Source organism: Vulpes vulpes, chromosome 14 (genome assembly GCF_048418805.1).
Source record: "Vulpes vulpes isolate BD-2025 chromosome 14, VulVul3, whole genome shotgun sequence".
Classification (NCBI taxonomy): domain Eukaryota; kingdom Metazoa; phylum Chordata; class Mammalia; order Carnivora; family Canidae; genus Vulpes; species Vulpes vulpes.
In genome coordinates, this window is record NC_132793.1 from 24,450,981 (window position 1) to 24,465,206 (window position 14,226).

At 41.9% G+C, this 14,226-nt stretch overlaps 2 protein-coding genes across 4 annotated transcripts in view; both read right to left on the reverse strand.

Annotated features, from left to right (window-relative positions):
- Positions 1–14,226, reverse strand: part of RALY (RALY heterogeneous nuclear ribonucleoprotein) — an 85,057-nt gene that overhangs the window by 32,375 nt on the left and 38,456 nt on the right. The gene's annotated exons all lie outside the window — the stretch shown is intronic.
- LOC140595258 (uncharacterized) overlaps positions 9,512–14,226 on the reverse strand; it is a 44,132-nt gene continuing 39,417 nt past the window's right edge. Inside the window, exon 6 of the mRNA XM_072735151.1 lies at positions 9,512–9,726. The gene's annotated coding sequence lies outside the window, so the exon portion shown is untranslated. The remainder of the gene's footprint in view (positions 9,727–14,226) is intronic.

A 14,226-nucleotide genomic window follows, 5' to 3' on the forward strand; every position in this document is an offset into this window, starting at 1 on the left:
TAGCACATCCACAAAAAAAAAAAAAAAAAAAAAAAAAAAAAAAAAAAAAAAAGCACTTAGCACAGAGCCTGGCACATAGAAAAAAACCCTAAGCATTAGCTATTAGATAATTAGAAAAAAGGGAGGGCATCTAGGATGGACCATAGAGAAAGTTTCTCTTTATACAATCCTTGAGGTGTACATATAATACTGTAAATAATCTTTCCAATGGCTCCATTAAGCAGGTATTAACATCCCCATTTTATAAGTAAGAAAACTGCTCTCAAGGGTCAAGTGACTTGTCCAAGACTATTTTGTCCCAGTATGTGCCAAAGCCAGGATTCAAATCCAGATATATTCAACTCCAAACCCTATGTTCTTTCCACAGTGCTTCTCTGAATATAAGACTGGGGCTGAACTTCAGAGACAAGTTTGGATATAGACTGGAGGATAAAAGCAGGATGCTTATTCAAGCCTGGGGATATCATGAACATGGGTGCAGAATTTAGCAACATGCTGTCTTTGCAAAGTGTGGTAGTTCAGAGGCAATTACCAGAACAGTTAGTTCACAAGACAAAGGCCAAATAAAAAGCTAAGGTAAGGGCACACAGCAGAGAGCCATTAAATGCTAGCTCTTCTTGCCACATACATGGGTCACAACTTGATTCCCTGTAGTTGGACACTAAGAAAGGGAGGCAGCATGCATAAAGTAAAGAGCAAGAGACTGGGTAGCAAAGGAAAATCAAGCTCTGCCGCTAACCAGATTGCTTGGCTTTAGGCAAATCATTGGTCTTCTCTGGGTTTCTAATATCAGGGGTTAAAACAAAAGGATGTCCAAGGACCTCTGTAACTTTGACCTTCCAGGAATCAAGCTATTACCAGGTCATATGTGCAGAGGTGGGTCTGAGAAATGCTAATTATGCAATGAAGAAAAGTAGCCTGAAATGGAACACCACAATGGTGTGACAGGAGCCACAGGCACATGAGGAGGGAAAGAGAGCTAAAATGAGGGAGAGGAGAAGGGGATTAAATGAGATTCAAGTTCATCTTGGGTCAAAGTAGAGAGGCAAAGGCAGGGAAGCTGAACCAGGATAGCAATCCTGGCCTTGTAGCTAACTTGCTGTATGGCCCTGGCTATTGATTAGTCAGCCTCATTTTCTCACTGGCCAAATGGACCTCAGGGCCCTTTATGTTCTGGCCTCAGCTGTTCTCTCTCCAACCTGATCTCCTGCTTCTTCCCCCTTCAGGGTGCCAGCCAAACTGTCTGCCTTCTAGTTTTTCTACAAACAAGCCCTTGCCTTGGGGACTTTTCACTTGTTCTTCTATCAGCTAAAAATGATCTTCCCTCAAAAAGGGCTTCCCCAGCCATTTTTTTAACCCTTTACTCCTGCTTTTCTTCACAACACATACAAAATTAGAAAAAAAAAAAAAAAAAACTAATGATTTTATTCATTCTGTTTCCCCCACTACAACAAGTTCCACAAAGGCAGTTTGTTTTGTTCACTACCATATCCCAGCTCTAAGAGTATTATCAGGAATTTGCTGAATAGAGAACTGAATGGATGGATGAACTACTGGTCCCAAAAGTCCATTCCAATTCTGGCATGCTATGATTAACATATGGGCTTGTGGAACTGGAGAACATCTAAGAAGTTCAAGCCCGAGTAAGCTTAGGTCTAACCTGTCCTTCTGGCTCCATTTTTTTAACATTTGCTTTGCCTCAGTGGATCTTCACAAATGATCTCCAAATGTAATACACACACCCTAACACACAGCTACACAGAGACAAATACACAGCACTTAATTCAAAGATAATTATCACATGCTATGTATAAAACACAACATATACACAGTATTTCCTTAACCTGGAATATCAGACCTTACAGAGTTTAGCCAACTTACTGTTAACTTTAACCCTAACCACACTCCATTCCTGAAATCCTATACTCTGGCCATCCTGGGCTGTTTACCCTTCTCTGAGACATACATGAAAGCTTCTGTATCTTTGTCCTCACCAGTCTCATTGCTTAGAAGCTGCAGAATCCCCTTCACAATTACCAAATACTTCTTTCCCAACGGTCAAATACCTCATCTTTGAAGTCCACCTCAAATATCAGCTTCCTCGAAGCCTCCCTTATCTGTGAAGCAGTTAGCACCCCCCTCCTCCAAAGCACACCACAGTAAGACCTGTGCAATTATATGCTTCTACTATAGAGACCATCGCTATAGTCTACTTACTTTACTTGCCAGTCCTCTTTAATCGACTATAGGCTCCCAAAGCCTTGACCATGTTGTTTGCCTTCTCCGAATCCCTCAGGACTTAGATCCCTGTGCCTGTCCAAAATGTCTACTGGATTGGGTGTTCCCATGGCATCACAACTAAGCACACTTCCTAACCTTTGGCAGACTCGATCAGGCAGTTCTCCCTTTATACTGGCCAAAGTTGGTTTCCCTACTATCTTTACCCACTAGTAAACTCCTTTGGAACAAAGTGCCTGAGAAAGAAGGGGATAGAGAAGTGGCTGGAAAGGAAGGGAAGAAACAGTCTTTGCAGAGCCCTGAATGTCATCCTAAGGAGATTGGATTTATTCTACTAGAGGTTTTATGAGCGGGAAGTGATAGGAATAAGAAATGTATTTTAAAAACCTATGGAGAGAAAAAGGAGGTTATACTTCAGGGGCAAAGACGGGAAGTGGAAAGAGGAGTTAATTGACAACTATAATGAGAGAGGATTAAGATTTGGCCTTTAGTAGTAACAATGAGAAGTGGGCAACATTACATGTTCAGAGACAAAACCACATAATGAAAGCAAGTTACTTACTTCACCTGAATACAACTCTGTGCTCAAAACTAATGTCCTCCAGATGGAACTATGTAACCTCTTTGCATCCAAGATGGCCCTGAGGAAAACCAGAAGCAAGGAAAAAGCCTCCCTGACCAGGTGAAGAAGCAAATTTAGGATTAGCAAAGGCCAGGGTCCAAGCCAGTGAGTAGGGCTATAGGAGAGACCTCAAGATCTTGCTGATGGCTGCTACCACAAACTTCAGCAAGGAAATTGTGTCTGTGCCCTGAGCAGAAAGGTGCCCTGCTGGGTTTGGACAGCTCTAGCCTGCTTTAAATACAAGAGACTCTGGTAGTTTTCAGTGGTGGGAAGTTAAGGAAAATTATCCAAAACTTAGAAATAAGGCAAAAGATGATTGTGAGATCTTTTAAAGTCACATTAGAACATTTTTTAATATATATCTGAGTCATCTGATACTTTTGGAGAATGGAACTTTTTTTAAAGATTTTATTTATTTATTCATGATACACACACACACAGAGAGAGAGAGAGAGAGAGAGAGAGAGAGAGAGAGGCAGAGACACAGGCAGAGGGAGAAGCAGGCTTCATGCAGGGAGCCCAACGTGGGACTCGATCCCAGATCCCCAGGATCACACCCCAGGCTGAAGGTGGCGCTAAACCGCTGAGCCACCCGGGCTGCCCTGGAGAATGGAATTTTAACTTCCCATTCACAAATGGTTAGAGCCCAAATGTTCTGAAACTGCAAAGTTAGAGGTTAATGTGTAGAAAACAGAGAAGGTACACTTCTAAGCAGAGAAGATAATGCCGAAGTGTACGTTGTTCATTAGGACATTAATCAATTTTGAATCTAATTTAGCAATCTAATTTCAGCAATCCTTTTTTCCACTGACAACATGAAATTCAGTTTCTCAGCTATTTTCTTTCTGCTGGTTTCCACACTCACGAGTTAAACAAAACTTGACACTTGCTCACCATGTGTATGAGAATTATGCCCTGATAAAATACAAAAACCCATTGCCTGGCTATCTCAAAAGAACCAGATGCAAGTAGGCAAGAAGCCTGATATCTAGGTACAGGATGTTAGTCAAGAACAACAGGTGGTGGGCAGCCCGGGTGGCTCAGTGGTTTAAGCACCACCTTCAGCCCAGGGCCTGGTCCTAGAGTCCCGTGTCGGGCTCCCTGCGTGGAGCCTGCTTCTCCTTCTGCCTGTGTCTCTGCCTCTCTCTCTCTCTCTCTCTCTCTCTCTCTCTCTCTGTGTGTGTGTGGGTCTCTCATGAATAAATAAATAAAAATCTTTAAAAAAAAAAAAAAACAGGTGGTCACTTATGAAATGACATAAAGCTCAGTGTAGTAGAAATGGCACCAGGCTGAGAATCAGGAGCCTTGCTATTAATTGTGTGACCCTGGGCATGTCACTTATTGCCTCTTGCTGGGCCTCAACTTCACTTCACTTCAATTATAAAGAGTTCCCCCGTAAATTTGATGTCTGTTAGGTCTCTTCTCACTCTGACATCCTAAAATTCCATCATTTTATGGCAAATGATCCTGGGGAAAATGCAGAGCCAAAAATAGATCCTCTTATGCTATTTCTAAAAAAATATATTATTAAGAGGTAGTCTCATTAAGAAGCTCTAGCAGTTGGGTAGCTTTGGGTGAAGAAGGCGACAAACAGCAAAGGACTCAGAAAAGGCAAAGATTAAGACTAATGATCTGCCCCTTTTGCAAATGCAGACTGAGTGGGGTCCAGGGCCAGGGGCAAAACTCTTTCGGGAAGGGCTTAGACTCACTGGCCTTATCAAGACTGGATTTGGATTCTAGCTTCTGGCTCTGCCACATAAAGGCAGGTGTGTTCAGTTTCCTCATAGTAAGATCTCTGCAAGTAAAGTGCTTTGTAACTGAAAAGTTGTAAGTGAAAAGTTCTAGAACACTAGAACAATCATTCCTAAATCTCTTCTATGTCTCTTCTCCTGCCAGGTCCTCTGAAGGAGGCCTATCAAACTTGAGATGTACAGACACTTTCTCTCCTTCCCTACATTTCAGAGTTGCTGTTACAAGTGCTTGAAATATTACCCTCCTTCAATTCTGAAAATTACAACTACACTCTTTACAAGGGATTCAGTGTTCCATGCTGAAGATGGAAACGTGGCTTCTTGCTTATTAGTGCTTGGATTCTGGGCCATACACCTGGGTCTTGGAGAAGCTGGTTTGAACAAAGAAGAAACTCACGGGAAAATGGCACTGAAAGTACAGAAGATATTCCCATTACGCTAAAGTCACTAAATGCTTGTTCCTGGGCCCTACTGAATAGTCTACCCTCAGGGAGAGCTGAAGCCAGAGAGGCAGTATGAGACTCAGGAAAGAGCTTACTATGGGATCTATGGGGTTAGGAGGACCGGAGTTCAAACCCAGCTCCTCCACAAACTTGACATGTGACTGCAAGCAAATTCATGTACTTCCCTGAGCCTCAGCTCTTCCCTTGGGGCTATTATAACTTAATGAATTACAAAGATTAAAGGACATAACCAATTTAAAGTACCTATCACAGTATCTGGCACATAGTAGACACCTCAATAAATAAACACCTCTTCCATCAAGAGTTAAAGGGCAGGATCCCTGGGTGGCGCAACGGTTTAGCGCCTGCCTTTGGCTCAGGGCGTGATCCTGGAGACCCGGGATTGAATACCACGTCGGGCTCCTGGTGCATGGAGCCTGCTTCTCCCTCTGCCTATGTCTCCGCCTCTCTCTCTCTCTCTGTGTGTGTGTGTGTGTGACTATCGTAAATAAATAATTAATTTTTAAAAAAAGAGAAAGAGTTAAAGGGCAAATAGCAAAAGACAATGAATGTGATTCGCACGACAGGTAGGGAGGACTTGGGGACAAACCCCAGTCAGCAAACAGGTAGGGAGGACTTGGGGACAAACCCCAGTCAGAGCTGCAAGTTGCTCAGAATGGGAATGGGCTGATTTGGAGAGTCTGATGTGCTATTCTAAGAGCATCTGGATCCTGTACCAGCCAAAGCAAATCAAAGAGAAGTGCTTATGGAGCTCTTGTTTCTAAAACAAGTGCAGGCTGTGTTATTGACACACGCCACAGGGGAGTTGAGAAGGCTGTTGGCAAATGTGTTAAGAAAGCTGACATGCTTTCAAGTTCTAATCTCTGCTACAACATATACATGGGCACAACTGACCTTGGCTCTAGAGAAGAAAACTCTGAACGGAGTCGCAAAAGACCTAGGTTCTGGTCTGAGTTCAACCCTGAGCAGGTGACTTTCTCTGTCCTCAGTTTTTTCTTTTCTCCTCTGAATAATGTAATTCTCTATGTGCCTTCTACTCTACTGTCACTCTCTCATCATTTTCAGATAATGATACTATGGCTCTGGAAGATTAAATAAACTAATACTGGTAGAAATTTGAATTCAAAGTCTGCTGTCAAAGCCTATAGTCTTTCCATTCTGCTGTATTACCTCCCAATGTTAAATGAGGGGTTGGACCAGGTGGACCAAAGCATTTCTCAACTTGAAAATGTATGATTCTGGGATCCCTGGGTGGCGCAGCGGTTTGGTGCCTGCCTTTGGCCCAGGGCGCGGATCCTGGAGACCTGGGATCGAATCCCACGTCGGGCTCCCTGCATGGAGCCTGCTTCTCCCTCTGCCTATGTCTCTGCCTCTCTCTCTGTGACTATCATAAATAAATAAAAATTAAAAAAAAAAGAAAGAAAATGTATGATTCTTAGTGACCTGAAATTGTGGTTTCAAGAGCATTCTAAATACTCTAGGGCTAGACGAAGCCTGGCTTGTTAAGCCTCTGCATATAAATGAAATCGTCAACACCAAGGAGAGCTAGAACAAAGTGAACAATGAAATTTTAGAGAGCCCTAAAGAAGTCCTTGGAGAAGAGATCACCTAATTTGTTTTATAGATGGGGTATGAAGACTGCAAAAAGAGAAAGAGCTTGCTTGACTGGGAACACTCAGAAAAAGTTAGGTAACAGAGCACAAATTGGTTCCTATGCCTCATGGTCTCTCTCATACTAGTTATCTACTCAGTCTCCAATCTTCTGGGCCATTCTGATCCACTCTTTGATATTTCTTTTCCAAATGCTGGGTGACAAGCAGGTCACTGCCCCTGCAGCAGACTCCCAGACACTTCCAACACCTGCTCATTGTAGATAATGGCTCTTTCTCTGTAATATCTTTGCTCAGCCTTGAGCAGGACTGAAACTGAAGTTTCTTTGACCCTTCTTGACTTTCTGTTTCATCCTGACTCTCTGATGCCTTTGAACCACAGACCACTGTACCTTTAGAGGCAAAGAACTAGAAGGAACATCAGCAATTATAGGTCAACTTTCTACCTCATTGCTTCTTTTTCAAGCAGAAGAAACTGAGAACCAGAGATTAAATGCATTCCCAAGGTTGAGTTAATAAAACAGGGTTAAGAGCGTGAGTTGGGATATTCACTTTCTATTATAATCTGACACTGAACACATGGTATCAGAATTTATTTCAATCACTAGTGACCAAACACCAATCCAGGCCAGGCATGTTTTTCATCATCTATTAGCACCACAATAACCATACAGGCATTTTTGTTTCTCATTTTGCAGATGAGGAAACTACAACTCAGAGGTACACAGAAAAGGTGTAGTCAATTAAACTTCCAAAAAGCGGTAACTTCTGTCTATTGCCCTAAGCACTAAGTGCAGTAACTCTTGACGTGTTATCCTAATTGGGAAAATGGGGCAGGGGGAAGTAATGAGGGAAGGAGAACAGAGAAGATTCAGCCAATACAAAAATGACAATTCAAAAGAAGTGTTTTCTGCTTTTGTGTTAACATGGGGCTTTTGTAGGATAGTTTTATTAGTTTTCTGCATATCTGCCCCATTAAATCCTAAAGTCCCCTCAGTCCATGTCCTTTTCACCTCAAGGTTCTAGTACCACAACTGCTGACAGACCTTGGTTTCCTGATCTACTGTTTCCCAGTTTCACAGCTTGGATTTTTGATCTCTTGGCCTAAGTCTCAGGCTCAGGAGCCTGCCTCTCCACCACATTCTTAGAACTGTCCTCTAGCTAATCCGACCTATAGGACCTGTCAGTCCCCCTTCTGTCTGGCCTGCTGCTCCAGTGGGACAGAAAGATCCTCTTTAGTTTTAATGAAAACTGGGGAAGGAGGGAGACACAGAGCCCAATATAATCCGGAGCCCTTTACACACTATTCCTACCCCCCAAGTAAGCAAGATCTTATTGCTTTCTTGTGACAGCAACCTTCAAGAAAGCCAGCTGTTTCTAGAACCAAAGTAATAGAATGTGGGCAAAATTCCTAGATGGGGAAAGAACAGGGACAGCTGCTTCTTATATGAATTGCTCTGGCGGCCTCCCTCAGATTTTCTCCACAGAATTCTCTAGGAGCCATCTGATTATTACACTGGTAGACTAGGAACCTCCTGCCTTACTAAGTTACAATATCCACTGTGTCATTCATCCCACACCTTGAAGGATAATAATGCACTGCTACTGCCCCTGGACCTTCTCAGACTCTGTCCCTGGTCCATACCACCACAACTACTAACAATAATAGTCCCTTTAACTTGAACCGTATCTAACAGTTTTATACAGCACTTATTTGACATGTGCTGGATGGTAGACAGCGTTATTCTTTTTTATAGATGAAGGAAATAAAGGCTACAAATAAATAACCAACAAGCCCAGGCATTGCTTAGAGCTTTTCCACCTCAATGTTACCTAAGGGATCTGGATTTAAGGCTTATTTTTGTTAACAGAATTAAATTTCTCTTTAGAATCTGTCATTATTAGCTAATAGAGATATTCTGCAAGGTCTCGAAAGCCATCTTGAACCTTTGAAGTCTGTGAGGTGGGCAGCTATCCCCACCAGCTCTGTGTATCAGGCAAAAATCTCCTCAGCACTCTGAGGAACTCTGACTTTCCAGGTCTGTCATCTGACCTCTTGCCACACCACCTTCATCTCCTAAGTGAAAAAGTTCAGGCCTGACCCAAATCCTGGCTTGGGACAGGCAGGATCAAGGCTGCCCAGCACTATGGGTCTAGCCCTGGCCCCCTCCCTCTCAGCTGGTAACACATACAATGCAGACAACTTGTCTACCCCACTGTTCCTGAGTTAGGCCCTCTCTGAAGCATCACATAATTCTGCAGACTACCACATCAGGGGCACACTGACAGCCCACACATTACTCAAGCCTGAAGACTTTTCATTTGGGATGCAAAGCCAATTTAAAACAAAACAAAACAAAACAAAACAGGGGATCCCTGGGTGGCTCAGCGGTTTAGCGCCTGCCTTTGGCCCATGGTGTGATCCTGGAGACCCCGGATCGAGTCCCATGTCGGCCTCTCTGCATGGAGCCTGCTTCTCCCTCTGCCTGTGTCTCTGCCTCTCTCTCTGTGTGTCTCTCATGAATAAATAAACAACAACAACAACAAAAAACTTAAAAAAACAAAAAGAACCCAAGTCTTAAGAAACTAGAAAAAGAAGAGCAAATTAGCCCCTACGAAAGTTAGAAAGTAAGAAAGATAGGAAGAAATCAATGGAATAGAAAATGCAACCAAAAGTTGGTTCTTTGAAAACATCAACATAATTGGCAAACACATAATAAGACTGACCAAGAAAAAACAGAAATTGCCAAAACCAGGGTTTAACAAGGGGTTATCATTACTGATCTAATAGAAGTTAAAGGGATTATAAAGGAATACCATGAACAATTTTTATTGTTTATTTATTTATTGAGAGAGAAACCATGAACAATCTTAAACCAAGAAGTTAGTCAATCTAGGGGTCCCTGGGTGGCTCAGCAGTTTAGCGCCTGCCTTTGGCCCAGGGCGTGATCCTGGAGTCCCGGGATCGAGTCCCACGTCGGGTTCCCGGCATGGAGCCTGCTTCTCCCTCCTCCTGTGTCTCTGCCTCTCTCTCTCTATGTCTATCATAAATAAATAAATAAATAAATAAATAAATAAATAAATAAATCTTTAAAGAAAAGTCAATCTAGATGAAAACATTTCAAGAAAGGCACAATTATCAAATGTGACTGAAAAAGAAACAAAATCTGGCAGATGCTCAAGTGGTTGAGCATCTGCCTTTGGCTCAGGTCATGATCCCAAGGTCCTGGGACTGAGTCCCGCATCAGGCTCCACACAGCCTGCTTCTCCCTCTGTGCCTCTGCCTCTATCTTTCATGAAGAGAAGAGAAGAGACAGAAGAGAAGAGAAGAGAAGAGAAGAGAAGAGAAGAGAAGAGAAGAGAAGAGAAGAGAAGAGAAGAGAAGAGAACGAACCTGAGTAGACCTACAAGAAGCAAAAAACAAAGAACAAAATTAAATTAGTAATGAAAAATCTTCCCAAAGAGTAAAGCCTCTGGTAAAGGCTGGCTTCCCTGGTAAATTCTATCACACAATCAAAAAGAAAATAATAGCTAACCTTCACAAATTCTTCCAGAAAACAAAGGAGGGGGAAACACTCTCCAACTCAATCTATAATGCCAGTATTACTATGATACCAAAACCAAACACATTCCAAGAAAAACAACACAATCAATATGTCTCATGAATACAGATGCAAAAATCTTCAACGAAATAGCAACACAAATCCAACACCATTTAAAAAGGATAATTGAACTCCAATAAAAATTAAAAAATAAAAGAGCAAAAAAAATAAAAAATAAAAAATAAAAACTACTTTTAGAAGAAAAAAAATAAAACAAAAAGATCATATACCCTGGCAAAGTGGGATTTTCTCTGGAATACAAGGTTGGTTTGATATCCAAAAATCAATTAACGTAATGCCATGTTATGAACAACAAAAAATACGGAATCTACAAAATCCAACACCTATCCATAGTAAAACCTCTCAGTAAATTAAGAATAGAAGGGAACTTAGCCTGATAAAAATCATCTATAAAAAACTCTACAGCCAATACCATACTTAATGTGAAAGAACACTTTCTTCCTAAAATTGGGAACAAGGTAAGAGTGTCTGCTCTCACCAATTCTATTCAACCTTGTGCAGGAGGTCTTATCTGATACAATTAGGCAGAGGGATTTTTATTTTTATTTTATTTTTTTACTGGGTGTCAGATTACATCATTCCTCTAAACACAATCCAATGGCTTCCTATTTCACTCAGAATAAAGCCCTGCATGATCTGGGTCCCTGTCTATCCTTATGACTTCTCCATACTCCATTTTCCCTCTTGATTACTCCACTTGCAGCCACTTGGCTTCCTTTTGCTCCTCAAACACAATAAGCTTGCTATAGTTTCAGGTTCTCTGAATTTGCTGAATTCTATGCCTGGAATGTAATTCCCCCAAGATATACACAGAGCTCACTACTTTAGTTCCTATGTATTTTTTGCACAGATTTACTTTCTCACAGAGGCCTTTTTTCATCACAAAGAACCTCTCTGTTCCCTTACCCTGCTTTATTTTTCTACATACATATTCATTTGTTTATGTTTTCCTCCACCAGAATGTAAACTACAAAAGAGCAAAATTTTTTTTCAAGATTTTATTTATTCATGAGAGACAGAAAGAGAGAAAGAGAGGCAGAGACACAGGCAGGGGGAGAAGCAGGCTCTGCACAGGGAGCCTGATGCGGGACTCAATCCCGGGTCTCCAGGATCACTCCCTGGGCTGAAGGCGGCGCTAAACCACTGAGCCACCCAGGCTGCCCAAAGTATTTTCTTCATTGCTATATTTCAAAGCTGTATCTGGCACAGGGCTGACACTCAATAAAAACTCACTGTATCAATGTCTTAAAAAATAAAGTTTTATATAGGAGAATGAATAAAAAGAAGGCATAGGGAAACCACTGGCTGAAGAGGCTGAGAAAGACCAGGAGTTTAGGTCACAGGGAAAGAGCTAAAATAGGATAATAGAAAAAACTTAGTTGTCTAGAGCTGGATTCTTCTGGGTTCTAAGCTTAGCTCTTCCTCACTGTTTGTCTCTCTTGAAACCTCAGTAATTTCTAAAATGAGAATATCACCACCTACCTCCCAAGCTGCTATGAAAATAAAACCAACTTATACAGAGCATTCAGTATAGCATCTGATAATATAGTAGACATGATAAATAATTTAGTGTTTTCTGATACCTCTGGCCTCAAGAGGAACTTAGAACTACCTTAAAATTTACCAACTCTGCTTCACTGAAGCACACAGAGGTCTATAGGACTGCTGCCCCTAAACTGAAGGCCTCCATACTTGTTTTCTCTTTCTGTTCTTCTTTCATTCTTCCCTTACTATTAGCTTTCAGCTCTCACCTCTAGCTGCTAATACAGCAGCTCCTCCTCCCTTTTTGATATGCTTTTTGAATCTTATGCGAGTTTAGAAACTAGATTGCTAAACCTATTACAACATATAAAAATAGAGATAAATTAGTGCTGTGCAAAGGCTTAAGAATGACAATGCTTTGCCTCCTTTTTAGATCAAATTTGTTTTTAGTAGAAACTTCAATATGTTAAATAGACACTACATGGAATCATTCATATTTTGAAACAATCAATAATGGAACTTCTTCACAAGGCGCTGGTACAAAAAGAGTAAGGTCCAAACTTGGCACCCAGGCCACAGGAAAGCCAGCAACTACAGAACTTAGGTTAACCAGACAAAAAGAGATGACAGAGCCTGGAGATTCAGAGTAGGATGGAAGATTGGCTAATGCAGATTCCAAGAACACCAGGTTGGGGAGAGACCCCTCTGTACACACTCAGGCGGAGAGAAGAACAAAATGTCCAGTTACAGAATGTGAAGAAAGTGGCCTATATCACTGGCCAATGGCAAAAGAGATATGGTGGGAAAACTGGATGACCATGGCCTCTGACAAGATTATGAGGCTATAGCATAAATGCCTTTTCCACTAGTAGTTGGAGGTAAGGGGTGGGGATGGGCAGGGTACTTGAAGCCGGAATAGGAACAGCCTTCCTTTTCTGAGCAAGATAGTAGGAAACAAGGCAACATCTATGTGGAATTAGTGAGTGAAAACACATGCTGGGGATGGGTCCTTGAAAAGTGCTTTAATATCTGTGCTAGCAGTGGCCTTGAAGCCAGACTGTGTGAGTGCATTTAAACCTGCACTCTGCAGCCCAACTGCTGCAAATCATGCTGCTGATACTGCCTGGCTAGGTCTCTGTACTTTGGAAAATCCCTTCCCTTGTGGAAAGATTGAGCTTTAGGTAGAATCTACACAAGAAGAGGAAGAGAAGAGCATGGGAAAAGATTTACAACACAAATATCCAAAGGAAAACCTCTTTTCCCTTTGGGGAGTGGAATGCCAAATAGGTCAGGGACTGAGGTGCCAGGGTACTTATGCTCTCTTCTCACTTTCTCTCATTCAGTCATGCTGCTTTACAATTCAAAAATATCCAACTTGCATTTCTCATTTGACTCCCTACAACATCCTGCAGACTGGCATACACACATTAGATATGTAGGGGTGCAAGGAAGCACTCCGATTTTACAAGTAGGGGAAGGGAGACTGTCCAAGGACAAATGCTGAGAGAGATGATGGTAACCCAGGTTTCCCAACCCCAATCCAGTTGTCCAGGTCCCTATCTCTGCTGGCCAAGTCTTTATATAGTATCTCATGTGTTACAGGTGCTTTCTTCTTCTAGTTATATTGAGCCTAGGCCTCTAACTACTAGAAGATCCTATCTTTTAGGCTCTTGGCTCCCTCACTAGAAATGCCATTGCCTCAGAAGGAATCCCAACTCCTACCTGCTGGGCCCTCAAATAACTAGATCTCCCTTCCTGAATCCCTAAGGAGGTCTGTCTTCCTGAACTTCATTTAAAAAAAATCAGGATTCCAGAGAAATTAACAAGGAAAGCCTGCCAAGTCAGGGAGAACAATGGTATTTACAATTAGACTGAGGAGGTTCTAATATCAGCTTTATAGATTCTCAGATGTGAACCCCAGGCAAATTATTTCAGCTTCCAGAGCCTCAATTCCCTCAGTCATAAAATGGAGTTTTGTCTGGATTAAATGAGACACATAACACCACTAGTTCTTTATATATATATATATATATATATATATATATATTTTTTTTTTTTTTTTTTTTTAATTAGAGAGCACACATGAGTGAGAGAGTGAGCAAGCGAGCAAGCAGGAGTAGAGGGAGAAGGAGAAGCAAACTCCCTGCTGAGCAGAGAGCCTGATGCAGGGTTTAATCCCAGGACCCTGAGATCATGACCTGAGCTGAAGGCAAAATGCTTAACCAACTATGCCACTCAGGCGCCCCACACAATTGGTTCTTAATGTGTTGATTTCCCTTCTTGTCTCACCATCTGTGGTTTTCCCTCTAGGCTTCCCCTGACTTTCTCTTCACAGAGCCCCAACTCTTTTACTCATCCTCACCACCATTCATAATCACATTTTCCAGGACTGATAAAACTAGCTTCTGAAGCTGACCTATGGACTTGGTAGGTCAC